Here is an 18,934-nt window from a genome sequence, read left to right on the forward strand (position 1 = left end):
ACATCTTTATTTCTGCCTTCATTTCGTTACGTACCCAGTAGTCATTCAGGAGCACGTTATTCAGTTTCCATGTAGTTGACCGGTTCTGATTGAGTTTCTTAGTCCTGAGTTCTAGTTTGATTGCACTGTGGTCTGGGAGACAGTTTGTTATAATTTCTGTTCTTTTACATTTGCTGAGGAGTGCTTTACTTCCAATTATGTAGTCAATTTTGGAATAAGTGTGATGTGGTGCTGAGAAGAATGTATACTCTGTTGATTTGGGGTGGAGAGTTCTATAGATGTCTATTAGGTCTGCTTGCTGCAGAGATGAGTTCAATTCCTGGATATCCTTGTTAACTTTCTGTCTCGTTGATCTGTCAAATGTTGACAGTGAGGTGTTGAAGTCTCCCATTGTTGTTGTATGGTAGTCTAAGTCTCTTTGTAAGTCTCTAAGGACTTGCTTTATGAATCTGGGTGCTCCTGTATTGGGTGCATATGTAATTAGGAGTGTTAGCTCTTCCTGTTGAATTGATCCCTTTACCATTATGTAATGGCCTCCTTTGTCTCTTTTGATCTTTGATGGTTTAAAGTCTGTTTTATCAGAGATTAGGATTGCAAACCCTGCTTTCTTTTTGTTCTCCATTTGCTTGGTAGATCTTCCTCCATCCCTTTATTTTGAGCCTATGTATGTCTCTGCATGTGAGATGGGTCTCCTGAATACAGCAAACTGATTGGTCTTGACTCTTTATCCAGTTTGCCAGTCTGTATCTTTTAATTGGAGCATTTAGTCCATTTACATTTAAGGTTAATATTGTTATGTGTGAACTTGATCCTGCCATTATGATATTAACTGGTGATTTTGCTCGTTAGTTGATGTAGTTTCTTCCTAGCCTCAATAGTCTTTACATTTTGGCGTGTTTTTGCAATGGCTGGTACCGGTTGTTCCTTTCCATGTTTAGTGCTTCCTTCAGGGTGTCTTGTAAGGCAGGCCTGGTGGTGACAAAATCTCTAAGCATTTGCTTATTTGTAAAGGATTTTATTTCTCCTTCACTTTTGAAACTTAGTTTGGCTGGATGTGAAATTCTGGGTTGAAAATTCTTTTCTTTAAGAATGTTGAATATTGGCCCCCACTCTCTTCTGGCTTGTAGAGTTTCTGCCTTGATATCTGCAGTTAGTCTGATGGGCTTCCCTTTTTGATTAACCCAACCTTTCTCTCTGGCTACCCTTAAGATTTTTTCCTTCATTTCAAAATTGGTGAATCTCACAATTATGTGTCTTGGTGTTGCTGCTCTCGAGGAGTATCTTTGTGATGTTCTCGTATTTCCTGAATTTGAATGTTGGCCTGCCCTACTAGGTTGGGGAAGTTCTCCTGGATGATATCCTGAAGAGTGTTTTTCAACTTGGTTCTATTTTCCCCCTCACTTTCAGGCACCCCAATCAGACATAGTTTTGGTCTTTTTACATAATCCCATACTTCTTGCAGGCTTTGTTCATTTCTTTTTCTTCTGTTTTCTTTATTTCTCTTCTCACTTCATTTCATTCATTTGATGCTCAATCGCTGATACTCTTTCTTCCAGTTGATCGAGTCAGTTACTGAAGCTTGTGCATTTGTCACGTATTTCTCATGTCATGGTTTTCATCTCTGTCAGTCCGTTTATGGTCTTCTCTGCATTAATTATTCTAGTTATCAATTCTTTCACTCTTTTTTCAAGATTTTTAGTTTCTTTGCGCTGGGTACGTATTTCCTCCTTTAGCTCTGAAAAGTTTGATGGATTGAAGCCTTCTTCTCTCATCTCGTCAAAGTCACTCTCCGTCCAGCTTTGATCCGTTGCTGGCGATGAGCTGCGTTCCTTTGGAGGGGGAGATGTGCTCTTATTTTTTGAATTTCCAGCTTTTCTGCCCTGCTTTTTCCCCATCTTTGTGGTTTTATCTGCCTCTGGTCTTTGATGATGGTGACCTACTGGTGGGGTTTTGGTGTGGGTGTCCTTCCTGTTTGTTAGTTTTCCTTCTAACAGTCAGGACCCTCAGCTTTAGGTCTGTTGGAGATTGCTTGAGGTCCACTCCAGACACTGTTTGCCTGTGTATCAGCAGCAGAGGCTTCAGAAGATAGAATATTGCTGAACAGCGAGTGTACCCATCTGATTCTTGCTTTGGAAGTTTCCTCTCAGGGGTGTACTCCACCATGTGAGGTGTGGGGTGTCGGTCTGCCCCTAGTGGGGGATTTCTCCCAGTTAGGCTACTCAGGGGTCAGGGACCCACTTGAGCAGACAGTCTGTCCGTTCTCAGATCTCAAGCTTTGTGTTGGGAGATCCACTGCTCTCTTCAAAGCTGTCAGACAGAGTCGTTTGCGTCTGCAGAGGTTTCTGCTGTTTTGTTGTTGTTGTTGTTGTTGTTTAACTGTGCCCTGTCCCCAGAGGTGGAGTCTACAGAGACTGGCAGGCCTCCTTGAGCTGCTGTGGGCTCCACCCAGTTCGAGCTTCCCAGTGGCTTTGTTTACCTACTTAAGCCTCAGCAATGGTGGGTGCCCCTCCCCCAGCCTCACTGTTGCCTTGCTGTTAGATTGCAGACTGCTGTGCTAGCAATGAGGGAAGCTCCGTGGGCATGGGACCCTCCCGGCCAGGTGTGGGATATAATCTCCTGATGTGCCCGTTTGCTAAGACCCTTGGTAAAGCGCAGTATTGGGGTGTGAGTTACCTGATTTTCTAGGTGTTGTGTGTCTCAGTTCCCCTGGCTAGGAAAAGGGATTCCCTTCCCCCTTGCACTTCCCAGGTGAGGCGATGCCTTGCCCTGCTTCAGCTCTCGCTGGTCGGGCTGCAGCAGCTGATCAGCACTGATTGTCTGGCACTCCCTAGTGAGATGAACCCAGTATCTCAGTTGAAAATGCAGAAATCACCTGTCTTCTGTGTGGCTCGTGCTGAGAATTGGAGACTGGAGCTGTTCCTATTCGGCCATCTTGCTCTGCCCCCTCCTTTCTAGTTTTTATCTGCGGATATTTGGTTATTCCTCATAGGTCTCAATGGACTCCCAAATGTTCCTTCACAGACTGTCGGAAAAAAGTGTTTCCAACTTGGTGAATGAAAAGAAAGTTTTAACTCTGTGAGATGAATGCACACATCACAAAGCAGTTTCACAGATAGGGTTTTTCAATTTTTACCTAAGTATATTCCATATTTTCCCATCAGCCTCAAAGGGCTCCCAAATGTCCCTTCATAGAGTATCTGAAAATACTTTTTCCAACCTGCTGAATCAAATGAAACCTTCCATCTTTTTTTTTTTTTTTTAATCTGGGGATATTGTGTTCTTTTCCATAGGCCTCAATGGGCTCTAAACTGTCTCTTCACCAATTGTACACAAAAGTGTCTCCAACATGCTGAATTAAAGAAAGGTTTAATTATTTCAGACTAATTCACATATCACAAAGCAGTTTCATGGAGAGGTTCTTTCTAGTTTTTATAATTGGACATTTGATTTTTCTCCATAGGCCTCAATGAGCTCCCAAATTTCCCTTCACAGATACTCCAAAAGGAGAGTTTCCAACCTGCTGAATCAAAAAACATCTTTACCTCTGAGAGATGAATACACACAACACAAAGCAGTTTCATGAATACATTTTTTCTAGTTTTAATCTGGAGATATATATTTTTTGTTTTCCCAGTAGGTCTCAATGGGCTCCCAAATGTCCTTTTGCAGATTCTCCAAAGAGAGTGTTTCCAACCTGCTGAATCAAAAGAAAGTTTTAACTCTGTCAGATGAACCCAGACATCATGAAGCACTTTCACAGATAGATTCTTTCTACTTTTTATGGGAAGATATTCGATTTTTCCATATAGGCCACAATGGGCTCCCAAATGTCCCTTTCCAGATTCTACATAAAGACTTTTTCCAACCTCCTGAATCAATAGAAACCTTTAACTCTGTGGGATGAATCCACACATCGCAAAGAATTTTCACAGATAGCTTCTTTCTAGTTTCTATTTGAGGATATTCGGGTTTCCACATCAGCCTCCATGGGCTCCCAAATGTTTCTTTGCAGTGTTTCCAACGTGCTGAATCAAGAGATAGGTTTAACTCTGAGATAAAAACATATATCACAAAGCCATTTCACAGATAACTCCTTTTTTGTTTTTATCTGGGGATATTCAGTTTTTCCCCATAGGGGAAATATTGGTTAATATCTTGCTAATCATAGGTTATGGAAAGATTGTGTTTCTGTTTTAAGGCTCTGTTAGAAATTACTGATGCACACATTATATTGTAAATTCTTGTCTCTGTATATTGTACTTCTGCATACAGATGTCATGTTAAATGTGACCTTCTCACCTCACAATCAAACGACCCTACATCCCTCACTAACCTACCCCCACCCTCACTAAGCTTAATAAATGCTGGTATATCCAGTGCATTGGTGGCATCATGGGACCAGAAGGTGGTGATCACCCTGGACTCAGCTTTTTCACTATCTTGTGTGTGTCTATTATTTCTCAACCTGCTGATCCACCTGGGAACAAAGAAAGAGCCCCGTTGCATTGTGGGCTGCTGGCCAGATCACACAATAACTTTTTTTCTAGTTTTCATCTGAGGATATTTGGTTTTTCCCTGCAGCCCTGAATGGGCCCCCAAATGTCCCATCACAGATTCTACAAAAACAATTTTTCCAATTCCTGGTGAATCAAAAGAATAGTTTAAGTGTGTAGGATGAATCCACACAACACAAAGCAGTTTAACAAATAACTTCTTTCTAGTTTTTATCTGGCAATAATCATTTTTTTCCCAACAGGCCTCAATGGACTCCCAAATGTTCCTTCGAAGATTCTACAAAAGAGTGTTTATAACCTGCTGGATCAAAAGAAAGTTTTAACTCTGTGAGAAGAATCCACAAAATACAAAGTGCTTTTTCAGATTGCTTCTTTCTAGTTTTTACCTTGGGATATTAAGTTTTTACCAATAGGTCTCAATGGGCTCCCAAATGACCATCCCAGATTCTATAAAAGAGTGTTTCCAACCTTCTGGATCAAAAGAATGGTTTAACTCTATAAGATAAATCCACACATCACAAAACAGTTTCTCAGATAGTTTCTAGTTTTTATGTGGGGATATTCTGTTTTAACACATGGACCTCAATGGACTGTCAAATGTTCCTTTGAAGACTCCCCCAAAAGAGTATTTTCAACTTGCTTAACAAAAAGAAAAGTTTCACTCTGAGAGATGCATCCACACATCTCAAAGTAGTTTCACAGATAGCTTGTTTCTAGTTTTTATCTGGGGATATTGGGGTTTTCATCATAACTCTCAAAGGGCTCTCAAATATCTCATCACAGATACTACAAAAGAAGATTTTTGACCTGATGAATCAAAATAAAGGTTTAACTCTGTTATATGAATCCACACATCCAAAGCAGTTTCACAGACACCTTCTTTCTAGTTTTTATCTGGGGATGTTCCATTTTTCCCCATAGGCCTCAATGGGCTCTCAAATACCCCTTTGCAGATTCTCCAAAAACAGTGTTTCCAAGCTGCTGAATCAACAGAAAGTTTTATCTCTGTGATATGAATCTACACTTCCCAAAGCAGTTTCACAGATAGCTTCTTCATAGTTTTTACCTAGGATATTCTGTTTTTCACCATAGGCCTAATAGGCTTTCAAATGTCCCTTCACAGATTGTTTTAAAAAGAGAGTTTCCAACCCTATAAATCAAAAGAAAGGTTTAACTCTGTGAGACGAATCCACATATCATGGAACAATTTCACAGATAGCTTCTTTCTAGTTTTTATCTGTGGATATTTGCTTTTTCCCCATAGGCCTCAATGGGCTCCCAAATGTCCCTTTGAAGTTTCTACAAAAAGACTGTTTCCACCCTGCTGAATCAAAAGAAAAGTTTAACTTTGTGAAATGAATGCATACGTCAAATATCAGTTTCACAGATAACTTCTTTCCAGGTTTTATCTAGGTATATTCGGTTTTCCCCCATAGGCCACAAGGGACCCCCAAATGTTCCATCCCAGGTTCTCCAAAAACAGTGTCTCCAACCTGCTGAATCAAAAGAAAAGTTTAGTTCTGTGAGATCAATTCACACATCACAAAGCAGTTTCACATATAACTTGTTTCTAGTTTTTACCTGGGTGCATTCTGTTTTTCCCCATTGGCTTCAATGGGCTCCAAAATATCCCTTAGCAGATTCTCTAAAAGGAGTGGTTCCAACTTGCTGAGTAAAATAAAAGCCTTAGGTCTGTGAGATAAATCCACACATCACAAAGTAGTTTCACAGATAGTCTGTTTCTAGTTTTTATCTAAAAAATTCAGTTTTTCCCCATAGCCCTCAATAAACTCCCAAAAGTTATTTTGCAGATTCTCCAGTTAGAGTTTTTCCAACCTGCTGAATCAAAAGAAAGGTTTAACTCCTTGAGGTAAATCTACACAAGAGAAAGACCTTTCACAAATAGCTTTTTTCTAGTTTTTATCTGGGGATATTTGGATTTTACCCATAGGCCTTAATGGGCTCCCAGATGTCCCTTCTCAGATCCTAGAAAGAGTGCTTAAAACCTTCTGGATCATTAGAAAGGTTTATCTATGAGAGATGAATCCACACATCATAAAGCAGTTTTACAGATAGCTTCTGTCTAGTTTTTATCTTGGAATATTTGGTTGTTCCCCTTAGGCCTGAATGGGCTCCCAAATGTCCCTTTGAGTATTCTACAAAAAGAGTGTTTCTAACCTACTAGATCAGAAGAAAGTTTTAACTCTGTTAGATGAATCCACCCAACACAAAACAGTTTCACAGATAGCTTCTTTCTACTTTTTATCTTGGGATATTAAGTTTCTACCAATAGGCCTCAACAAACTCCCACGTGTCCATCCTAGATTCTATAAAAAGTTTGCTTCCAACCTTCTGGATCAAAAGAATGCTTTTACTATATGAGATGAAATCACACATCACAAAGAAGTTTCACAGATAACTTCTAGTTTTTATCTGGGGATATTCGATTTTTCCCTGCAGGCCTAAAAGTCTCCCAAATAATTATCCCTTCACAGATTCAACAATTAAAGTTTTCCCAACCTGTTAAATCACAAAAAAACTTTTAACTCTGGGAGTTGAATCCACACAGTATGAAGCCAATTAACAAATAGCTCTTTTTAACTTTTTTCTGGGGATATTTGGGTTTTGTTCATAGGCCTTAAATGGCCCCCCAATATCCCTTAGTAGATTCTACAAAAAGAGGGTTTATAATCTGCTGAATCAAAAGAAAGGTTTAAATCTGTGAGACGAATCCACACATCACAAACCATTTTTACAGATATTTGCATTGTAGTTTTTTTCTGGGGATATTAGATTTTCTCCCTTCTTTCTAGTTTTTATCTGGGGATATCTGGTTGTTCATCAAAAACCACAAAGGGCTCCAAAATAACTCTTTATAGATACCACAGAAAGAGTGTTTTTAACTTGCTGAATCAAAAGAAAGTTGTAACTCTGTGAGGTGAATCCACACATCAAAAAACAGCTTCATAGATAGCTTCTTTCTCATTTTTATCTGTGGATATTCATTTTTTTCCCTTAGACCTCAATGGACACTGAAATGTCCCTTCATAGATACTCCAAAAAGAGTGGTTCCAACCTGCTGAATCAAAACAAAGGTTTATCTCTGTGAGAGGAATCCACACAACACAAAGCAGTTTCACAGATACCTTCTTTCTAGGTTTTATCTGGGGATATTTGGTTTTCACTCATAGGCCTCAATGGGCTTCCAAATATCCCTTTGCAGATTATCCAAAAAGAGCATTTCCAACCAGCTGAATCAAAATAAAGCTTTATATTTGTGAGATGAATCCATACATTACAAAACAGTTTCAGAAATAGTGTCTTTCTAGTTTTTATCTGATGATATTTGGCTTTCCCAAATAGGTCTCGATGGGCTCAAAATATCCCTTAGAAGATTCTCCAAAAAGATTATTTTCAACCTTCTGTATCAAAAGGAAGGTTTAACTCTCTGAAATCCATTCACACATCACAAATCAGTTTAACAAATACCTTTTTGCTAGTTTTTATCTGGGGATATTCTTTTTTTCCCAATAGGACTCAGTGGCCTTCCCAATGTCCCTTCACAGATTCTCCTAAAAGAGTGTCTCCAACCTGTGAATCAAAAGAAAGTTTTAACTCTGAGAGCTGAGTCCACACATCACAAAGCAGATTCACAGAAAGCTGCTTTTGAGTTTTTCTCTAAGGATATTTGGTCTTTCCCCATAGGCGTCAATGGGATCCCCAATGTCCCTTCAAAAATTCTCCAAAAACAATGTATCCAACCTGTTGAATCAAAAGAAAAGTTGAACACTGTGAAGTGAATCCACAAATCCCAAATGATTTTCCTTCTAGTTTTTCCTGGGAATATTCAGTTTTTCCTGCTAGGCCTCAATGGGCTTCCAAATTGTCCCTTTGCAGATCCTCCAAAAGGAGTGTTTCCAACCTGCTGAATCAAAAACAAAGATTTAACTCTGTGAGATGAACCCACGCATCATAAAGCAGTTTCACATAAAGCATCTTTCTAGTTTTTATCTTCGGATATTCTGCTTTTTGACTTATGCCTCAGTGGGTTCCCAAATGTCTCTTTGTAAAGTCTGTAAAAATAATGTTTCCAAACTGCCAAATCAAATCAAAAGAGAGGTTCATCTCTGTCAGATGACTCCACACATCATGAAGAAGTTTCACAGACTGTTTCCTTCTAATTTTTATATAAGGACATTCAGTTTTCCCCACAGCCCATATTCAGCTACCAAATGTCACTTTACAGATTCTGCAATTAGAATTATTCCACCCTGCTGAATCAAAAGAAAGGTTTAACTCTGTGAGATGAATCCACGTATCACAAAGCAGTTTCACAGACAGCTTCTTTCTACTTCTTATCTGGAGATTTCTGTTTTACCCTAGGCCTTGATGGGCTTCTAAATGTCCCTTCACAGATTCTACGAAAAGAGTGCTTCCACCTGCTGAATGAAAACAAAGATTTAACTCTATGAGATGAATCCACACTTACCAAAGCAGTTTCACAGATCACTTCATTCTAGTTTTCATCTGGGGAAATTCTGTTTTTCCCAATAGGCCTCAATGAGCTCCCAAATGTCCCTTCGCAGATTCTCCAAAAGAGTGTTTCCAACTGCTGAATCAAAGGAAGGGTTTACCTCTGTGCGATGAATCTACATATCACAGAGGATTTCCACAGAAAGCTTCTTTCTAGTTTTTATCTTGGAATATTCGGTTTCTCCTATATGTCTCAATGGGCTCCCAAACATTCAAAGATTCTCTAAAAAGAGTGTTTCCAACCCTTTGAATCATATGATAGGCTTAACTCTGAGAGATAAGTCCAGGCTTCACAAAACAGTTTCAAGGATAGCTTCTTTCCAGTTTTTATCTGGGTATATAGAATGTTTCCTCGTACGCCTCATGAGGATCCCAAATATTCGTTTGCAGAATCTGCAAAAAGAGTGTTGCCAACCTGCTGAATAAAAAAAGGTTTTACCTCTGTGAGATGAATCTACACATTACCAAGCACTTTCACAGAAAGCTGCTTTCTAGTTTTCATCTTGTTCTCATGTGGGGATCTTCAGTTTTTCCCCATAAGCATCAATGAGCTCCCAAATAACCCTTCACAGATTCTAGAAGAAGAGTGAATCAAACCTGCTGAATCAAAGGAAAGATTTAACTATGTGAGAAAGATCCACACATGACAAATGAGTTTCACAGATAGCTTATTTCTAGTTCTTTTCTGAGGATATTCGTTTTTTCCCCCAAAGGCCTCAAAGGGCTCCCAAATGTCCCTTTGCAGATTCTCCAAAAAAAGTGTTTCCAACCTGCTGTATCAAAATAAAGTTTTAACTCTGTGATATGAATCCACCCATCAAAAAGCAACTTTGCAAAGCGCTTCTTTCTAGTTTTAATCTGGGGATATTTGGTTTTTCCCCATAGGCTTCAAAGGGCTTCCAAATGTTTCTTTGCAGATTCTCCAAAAAAGTGTTTCCAGCCTGATAAACAAACAAAAAAACATTTAACTGTGATTTGAGTCCACACATTAAAAAGTAGTTTCACAGACAACTTATTTTTAGTTTTTAAATGGGTGATATTTGGTTTTTACTCTAGACCTCAATGGGTTCCAAAATTTTAATTAGCAGATTCTACAAAAAGAGTGTTTCCTGTTTGCTGAGTCAAAAGAGATTTTTAACTGTGGAAGATTAATCCACACATTACAAAACAGTTTCACATCTAGCTTCATTCTCATTTTTATCCTGGGATATTCATTTTTTTCCCCTTAGACCTCAATGTTAGATCCCAAATGTACCTTCAAAGATTCTCCAAAAATAGTATTTACAACCTGATGAATCATAAGAAAGGTTTTCCTCTCTGAGTTGAATCAATACATCACAAAGCAGTTTCACAGATAAGTTCATTCTAATTTATATGTAGGTATATTCTGTTTTCCTTTTAGCCCTCAAAGTGTACCCAAAGGTCCTTTCACAGATTCTCCAAAAAGAGTGTTTCCAAACTCCTGAATCAAAAGAAAACTTTAACTCTGTGAGATGAATGCTGATATTGCAAAACCGTTTCACATATAGCGTCTTTCTAGTTGTTCTCTGGTGATAATTGTTTTTTCCCCATAGGCCTCAATGTGCTCTCAAATGTCCCATAGCAGATTCTCTGAAAAGAGTGTTTTCAACTGCTGAATAAAAGGGTAAGTTTAACTTGTTGTGATCAATCAACACATCACAAAGCAGTTTCACAGATAGATTCTTTTCAGTTTTATCTGGGGATAGTCTTTTTTTCCCCATAGGCTTCAATGGGCTCCCAAATGTCCCTTAGCAGATTCTCCAAAGAAAGTGTCTCCAACTTGCTGAATTAGAAAAAAATTTAACAATGTGAGATTAATCCACACCTCACAAAGCAGTTTCAGTGGTAGTAACTTTCTAGTTTTTATTTGGGGATATTGTGTTTTTCCCATGTGGCCTCAATTTGCGCAAAAATGTCTCTTTGCAGATTCTAAAAAGACTGTTTCCAACCTACTGAATTAAAAGAGAGGTTTAACTTTATGAGTTGAATCCACGCATCCAAACTAGATTCACAGATAGCTTCTTTTTAGTTTTTGTCTGCACATACTTGGTTTTTCCCCACAGACTGCAAAGGGCTCCCAAATGTCCCTTCTCAAATACTCCAAAAAGAGTGTTTCCAACCTGATGAATCAAAAGAAAGATGTAACTCTCTAGGATGAATACACACATCACAAAACTATTTCACAGATAGCTTCATTCTAGCTTTTATCTGGTGATATTCTTTTTTTTTTTCCTGTAGTCCTCTATTGGCTCCCAAATGTCCCTTCACAGATTCTCCAAAAAGACTATTTCCAACCTGACGAATCAAAAAAAGGGTTGAACTCTGTGAGCTGAATCAAGACATCAAAAAGCAGTTCACAGACAGCTTCTTTCTAGTTTTTATATGGGGATATTCGATTTTTCCCCATATACCTCAATGGACTTCCAAATGTCCTTTCGCATATTCAACAAAAAGAGTGTTTCCAATCTGGTGAATCAAAAGAAAGGTTTAACTCAGTGAAATAAATCCACACATCCCAGGCATTTCACAGATTGATTCTTTTGAGTTTTTGTCTGGGATATTCGGGTTTTCCCTTTAGGCTTCAGTGCACTCCCAAATGTCAACATGCAAATTATCCAAAAAAAGTGTTTCCAACGTGCAGAATACAAGGAAAGTTTAAAATATGTGAGATGAATCAACATATCACACAGCAGATTCGCAGATACCTTCTTTTCAGTTTTTCTCTGGGAATATTCAGTTTTTCCCCATAGGCCTCAATAAGATCTCAAATGTCTCTTTGCAGATTCTACAATTTTTTCAGAAGAAAAATTTAACTCTGTGGGATGAATCCACACATTACTAGGCAGTTTCACAGATAGCTCCTTTCTACTTTTTACCTGGGTATATTAGGTTTTTCCACATAGGCCTCTTTGAATGCTCAAATGTATCTTCAGAGATTCTCCAAAAAGAGTGCTTTCAACCTGTTGAATCAAAAGAAAGATTTTATTCTCTGACTCGAATCCAAACACAGCAAAGCTCTTTCATGGATAATGCCTTTCTAGTTTTTATCTGGGGATATTGAGTTTTTCCCATAGACCTCAATACATTCCCAAATGTCCTTTCGCAGATCCTACAAAAAGAGTTTTTCCAACATGGTGAATCAGAAGAAAAATTTAACTCTGTGAGATGAATCCATAAATCATTAAGCAGTTTCACGGATAGTTTTTTTCTAGTTTTTATCTGGGGATAATCTGTTTTTCCCCATAGGCCTCTTTGAGTACTAAATGTCCCTTTGCAGAATCTCCAAATATAGTGTTTCCAATCTGCTGGATAAACAGAGCTGTTTTACTCTCTGAGATGAATCCACACATTGCTAAGCAGATTCACAAATAGTTTCTTTCTAGTTTATATCAGGGATATTCCATTTTACTCCATAGACCTCATTGGGTTCCCAAATGCCCCTTTGTAGATTCTACAAAAAAGTGTTTCTAACCTGTTGATCCAAAGAAAGGTTTACTTCTGTGAGATGAATCCACACATCACAAAGCAGTTTAACATACAATTTCATTTTAGTTTTTTCTGGATATATTCTGGTTTTCCCTTTATGTCTCAATGGACACCAAAATGTCCCTTCATGGATTCTCCAAACAGAGTGTTTCCAACCTTCTGAATCAAAAGAAAATTTTACTCTGTGAAATGAATCCACATATTACAAAGCAGTTTCACAGGTAGCTTCTTTCTAGATGTGGCCTTGCTACATTTTGAATTTCCCCCTAGGCCTCCCTGGGCTCTTAAATGTCCCTTTGCAGAGTCTCCAAAAAGAATGCTTCCAACCTAATGAATCAAAAGAAAGACTTAACTCTTTGAGATGAATCCACACATCATAAAGCAGTTTCCCAGATAGTTTCTTTCTAGTTTTTGTCTGGGGATATTTGGTTTTTCCCTTAGGACCCAAGGGGTTCCCAAATGTGCCTTCACAGATTCTGCAAAAAGACTGTTTTCAACTTGCTGAGTTCATTTCTGTGAGATGAATTTATTCATTGCAAAAGAGTTTCACAGAAAGCTTCTTTCTAGTTTTATCTGGGAATATTTTATTTTTCCCCATATGCTGGACTTCCAAATGTCTCTTTGCTGATTCTCCAAAAACAGTGTTTCCAACATGCTAAATCAAAAGATAGATTTAACTCTGTGAGATGAATCCACATATCACAAACTAGTTTCACAGATAGCTTCTTTCTAGTTTTATCTGGCGATATTCACTTTTTCCCCGTAGGTCAAATGGCCCTCCCAAATTTCCCTTCACAGATTCTCCAAAAAGACTCTTTACAACCTGATAAATCAAAAGAAAATTTTAACTCTGGGAGTTGAGTCGGCACATCAAAAATCAGTTCACAGATAACTTCTTTCTAGTTTTTATTTGGGGATATTCTGTGTTTCCTGATAGGCCTCAATGGACTTCCAAATGTCCCTTTGCAGATTCTACAAAAACAGTGTTTCCAACTGGCAGTTTCCAAAGAGAGGTTTAATGCTGAGAGATGAATCCACACATCACAAAACAGTTTCACATGTAGCTTCTTTCTATTTTTTATATTGGGATATTCACTTTTTCCTCCTAGGCCCCTTATGGACTCCCAAATTTCCCTTTTTAGATTTTCCAAAAACAGTATTTCCGACCTGCAGAATCTAAACAAATGTTTCACTCTGTGAGATACATCCACACATCAAAAAGCACTTTCCCACACATCAAAAAGCACTTTCACAGATAGCTTCTTTCTAGTTTTTGTCTGGGAATATTCTCATTTCACTTATAGGTCTCAAAGGGCTTCCAATTGTTTCTTTGCAGATTCTCCAACATTGTGTTTCGAACCTGCTAAATCACTGGAAAGATTTAACTCTGTGAGATGAATCTACACATCACAAAGAAGATTCACAGATAACTTCTTTCTAGTTTTTATCTAAGATATTTTGTTTTCCCCCTGAAGGTCTCAATGGGATCCAAAATGTTTCTTCACATATCCTTCATATATAGTGATTTCAAACTGCTGGATCAAAAGATAGCTTTAACTCTGTGAGATAAATCCACACATCACAAAGCAGATTCACAGATAGCTTCTTTCTAGTTTTTATCTGGGGATATTCAGTTTTTTCACATAAGCCTCAATGGGCTCCCAAATGTCCCATCACAGATTCTCCATAAAGAGTGCTTCCAACCTGCTAAATAAAAAGAAAGTCTTAAGTCTGTGAGATGAATCCACACATCACAAAGCAGTTTACAAAGGACTTCTTTTTACTTTTTATTTATCTATATTCCTTTTTCCCAAAAGGACTCAATGGGTTCTCAAACGTACCTCAGCAAATTCTTAAAAAAGAGTGTTTCCAACCTTCTGAATCAAAAGAAAGGTTAAATTCTATGAGATGAATCCACAAATCACAAAGCCATTTCACAGATAGTTTCTTTCTAGTTTTCATCTGGGGATATTCAGTTTTTCCCATAGGCCTCCTTGCGCTCGTAAATGTCCCTTTGCAGATTCTCCAGAAAGAGTGTTTCCAACCTGCTGAATCAAAAGATAGTTTTAGCTCTTTGAAATGAATCCGCACATCACAAAGCAGTTTTACATATAGGTTCTTTTTAGTTTTGCCTGGGGATATTTTGTTTTTCCCTGTAAGCCTCAATGGGCTACCAAATGTCCCTTCACTGATTCCCCAAAAAGAGTGATTCCAACCTGCTGGATAAAGACGAAATTTTCGCTCTGTGAGATGAATCCACACACAAGAAGAGTAGTTTCAAAGGTAGTTGCTTTCCAGTTTTTATCTGAAGTATTCTGTTTTCACCCATAGGCCTCAGTGGGCTCCCAAATGTACCCTGGCTGACTCTACAAAAACAGTGTTTACCACTGCCTGATCAAAAGAAAGTTTTAATTCTGTGAGATGAAATCACACATCACAAAGCAGTTTCACAGATAGATTTTTTTTTTCTAGTTTTTACCTGGGTATATTCTCTTTTTCCCCATATGCCTCAATGTGCTCACAAATGTCCCTTCACAGATTCAAATTAAAGCGTTTGCAACTTGCTGAATCACAAGAAAGTTTTAACTCTGTGAGATGAATCTATCCATCAAAATGCAGTTTCAAGGATAGCTTCTTTCTAGTTCTTATCTGGAATATTCTGTTTTGCCCCGTAGGCCTCAAAGGGCTCCCAAATGTCCCTTCACGGACTCTCCACAAAGAATATTTCCAATCTACCTCTTGAATAAAGAAAAAAGGTTTTAAATTGCGAGGTAAATCCACATATCCAAAAGCAGTTTTTTCTAGCTTTTATCTGGGAATAATGGTTTTTTTCCATAAGCCTCAATGGACTCCCAAATGTCTCTTCACAGATTCTACAAAAAGAGTTGCTAACCTGCTGAATTAAAAGAAAACTGTAACATTGTGAGAACAGTTTACACACAACAAAACAGTTTCACGGATGGCTTCTTTCTAGCTTTTATAAGGGGATATTCATTTTTTTTTCTTATGGGCCTCAGTGGGCCTCCAATATCCCTTCACAGATTCTTCCAAAAGAGTTTACCACCTGCAAAATCAAAAGAAAGGATTAACTCTGTGATCTGAATCCACTCATCACTAAGGAGTTTCTCAAACAAGTTCTTTCTAGTTTTTGTTTGGAGATATTCAGTTTTTCCCCATAGGCCTCAAAGGTCTCCCAAATGTTCCTTCTCAGATTGTCCAAAAAAAGTGTTTGCAGCCTGCTGAGTCAAAAGAAAAATTTAACCACGAGAGATGAATCGACACATGACAAACCAGTTTCACAGATAGCTTCCTTCCAGTTGTTATCTGGGGATATTCCTTTTTTCCCCAGAGGCCTCAATGGGCTCCCAAACGTCCCTTCACAGATTCTATAAAAAGAGTGATTCAAACCTGCTGAATTGAAAAAAATTGTTTAACTCTGAGAAGGAAATCCACACTTCACAAAGCTGTATCACAGATAGCTTTTTTCTCGTTTTTATCTGGGGATATTTGTTTTTTTCCCATAGGTATGAATGGACTCCCAAACGTCCCTCCACAGATTCTCCAATAACAGTGTTTCCAATGTGCTGAATCAAAAAAGAGGTTAAACTATGTGAGATGATTGTACACATCAAAAAGAAGTTTCACAGATAGCTTCTTTCTAGTTTTCATCTGGGAATATTTGGTTATTTCCCATAGGCATCAGTGGGCTCTGAAATGTCCCTTAGCAGATTTTCCAAAAAGTGGTTTCCAACCTGCTTAATCAAAAGACAGTTTTAACTGTGGGGGGTGTATCCACACATCATAAGGCAATTTGATAGATAGCTTCTTTCTAGGTTTTATCTGGTGATATTCTGTTTTTCCCCATAGGCATCAATGGGTTCCCAAATGTCCTTTCACAGATTCTCCCAAAAGAATGTTTCCTACATGTTGAATCAAAATAACAGTTTGACTCTGTGAGACAATTCCACACATTAAAAAGCAGTTTCACAGTTAGCTTCTTTCCAGTTTTAATGTGGGGTTATTCTGTTTTTCCCAAATGCCTCATTGGGTTCCCATGTATTTCTTTACAGATTCAACAAAAAAAGTGTTTCCAACCTCCTAGATAAAAAGAAAATTTGAACTCTGTGAGATGAATCCGCATGTCACAAAGAAGTTTCACATGTAGCTTCTTTCTAGCTTTTATCTGAGATATTCAGTTATGATCCATAGACTATAAAGGATTCTCAAATACTTTCAAATATCCCTTCAAGGATTCTCTTTTAAAAAGAGTGTTTCCAACCTGCTGAATCAGAAGAAAGTTTTACCTCTCTGACATAATTCCACACATCACAAATCAGTTTCACAGATAGCTTCTGTCTAGTTTCTATCTGGGAATATTCAGCTTTTCCCCATAGACCTCAGTAGGTTTCCATTATCCCTTCTCCGATTGTTCAAAATCAGTGTTTCCAACTGCTAAATCAAAAGAAAGGTTTAAGTCTGTGAGATGAATCCACACATCACAAAGCAGTTTCACTGGTAGATTCTCTCAAGTTTCTCTCTAAGAATATTCAGTTTTTCTTCCTAGGCCTCAATGGGCCACAAAATGTCCTTTCACAGATTCTACAAAAAGAGTGTTTCCAACCTGTTTAATCAAAAGAAAAATTTAACTCTGAGAGTGAATCCACACATCAAAAAGCAGTTTCACAGAGAAGTTCTTTCTAATTTTTATCTGGGAATTTTCCATTTTTCCCCATAGGCTTCACTGGGCTACCGAATATCTCTTCGCAGATTCTCCACAAAGAGTGTTTCCAACTTGCTAAATCAAAAGAAAGATTAACTCTGCAAGATGAATCAACACATCAGAAAGCAGTATCAGAGATTGCTTCTTTCTAGTTTTTATCAGGGGATATTTGGTTTTTCCCTATAGGCCTAATTGGGCTCCCAAATGTCCCTTTGCATATTCACCAAAAACAGTTATTCCATCCTACTGAATGAAAAGAATGACTTAATTCTGTGAGATGAATCCACACATCAAAAAGCAGTTTCACACATAGCTTCTTTCGAGTTTTCATCTTGGGATATTAAGCTTTTCTTCATAGGCCAAAATGGCCTGCCAAATGTCCCTTCACGGATTCTTGCTGAATCAAAAAAAAAAACAGGTTTACCTCTGTGATATGAATTCACAAATACAAGGCAGTTTCACAGATAACTTCTTTCTATTTGTTATTTGTGCGTATTTGGATTGTCTGCATAGGCCTCAATGTACTAGCAAATGTCTATTTGCAAATTCTCCAGAAAGAGTGTTTCCAACGTGCTGAATCAAAAAAACCTTTTAAATCAGTGAGATAAATCTACACGTCACAAAGCAGTTTTACAGAATGCTTTTTCCTAGTTTTTCTTTGGGGATATTTGGTTTTTCTTCACAGGCATTAATGGGCTATCAATCGTCCCTTCATAAATGCTCCAAAACCAGTTTTTCCAACATGCTGAATCAAAAAAAGTTTTGATCTGTGAGAATAATCCACAGATCAAAAGTCAGTTTCACAGATAGCTTCTTTCTAGCATTTATCTGGGGATATTAGGTTTTTCCCCTTTGACCTCCTTGGACTCTCAATTGTCTTTTCACAGATTCTCCAAAAAGAGTGTTTCCAACCTGCCTAATCAAAAGAAAGTTTTAAGTCTGTGAGAGGAGTCCAAAAGTCACAGATACCTTTTTCTTCTTTTTATCTGGAGATATTTGGTTTTCCCCTTGGGCCCCAGTGGGATCCCAAATGTCCCTTTGAAGGTTCTCCAAAAAGAGTGTTTCCAACCAACTGGATCAAAAGAAAGGTTTAACTTTGTGAGATGAAACCACTCAACACAAAGCAGTTTCACAGATAGATTCTTTATAATTTTTTTTTCTGGAAATATTCAGTTTTTACTCTTAGGCCTCAATAGATTCCCAAATATCACTAAGCAGATTATTTAAAATGAGTGTTTCCAACCTACTTAATCAAAAGTATGTTTTAATCCTATGAGATTAATCCACACATCACAAAGAACTTTCAGAGATAGCTGCTTTCTACTTTTTATCTGTGGCTATTTGGCTTTTCCAATAGGCCTCAAATGACCTCAAAGTATACCTTTGTAGATTCTACAAAAAGAGAGTTTTTAAGCTACTGAAACAAAAGAATGGTTTAACTCTGTGAGATGAATCCATACATCACAAAGCGTTTTTACAGATAGTTTCTTTCTAGTTGTTATCTGGGGATATTTGGTTTTTCCCCATAGGCCACAATGGGCTCCCACATATCCCTTTGCAGATTCTCCAAACAAAAGTTTTTCCAACCTGCTGAATTAAAAGAAAGGTTAAACTCTGTAAGATGAATACACACATCAGAAAGCAGTTTCAGAGACAGCTT

This window comes from Macaca fascicularis, chromosome 9, assembly GCF_037993035.2.
Source record: "Macaca fascicularis isolate 582-1 chromosome 9, T2T-MFA8v1.1".
NCBI classification, from domain to species: Eukaryota; Metazoa; Chordata; class Mammalia; order Primates; family Cercopithecidae; genus Macaca; species Macaca fascicularis.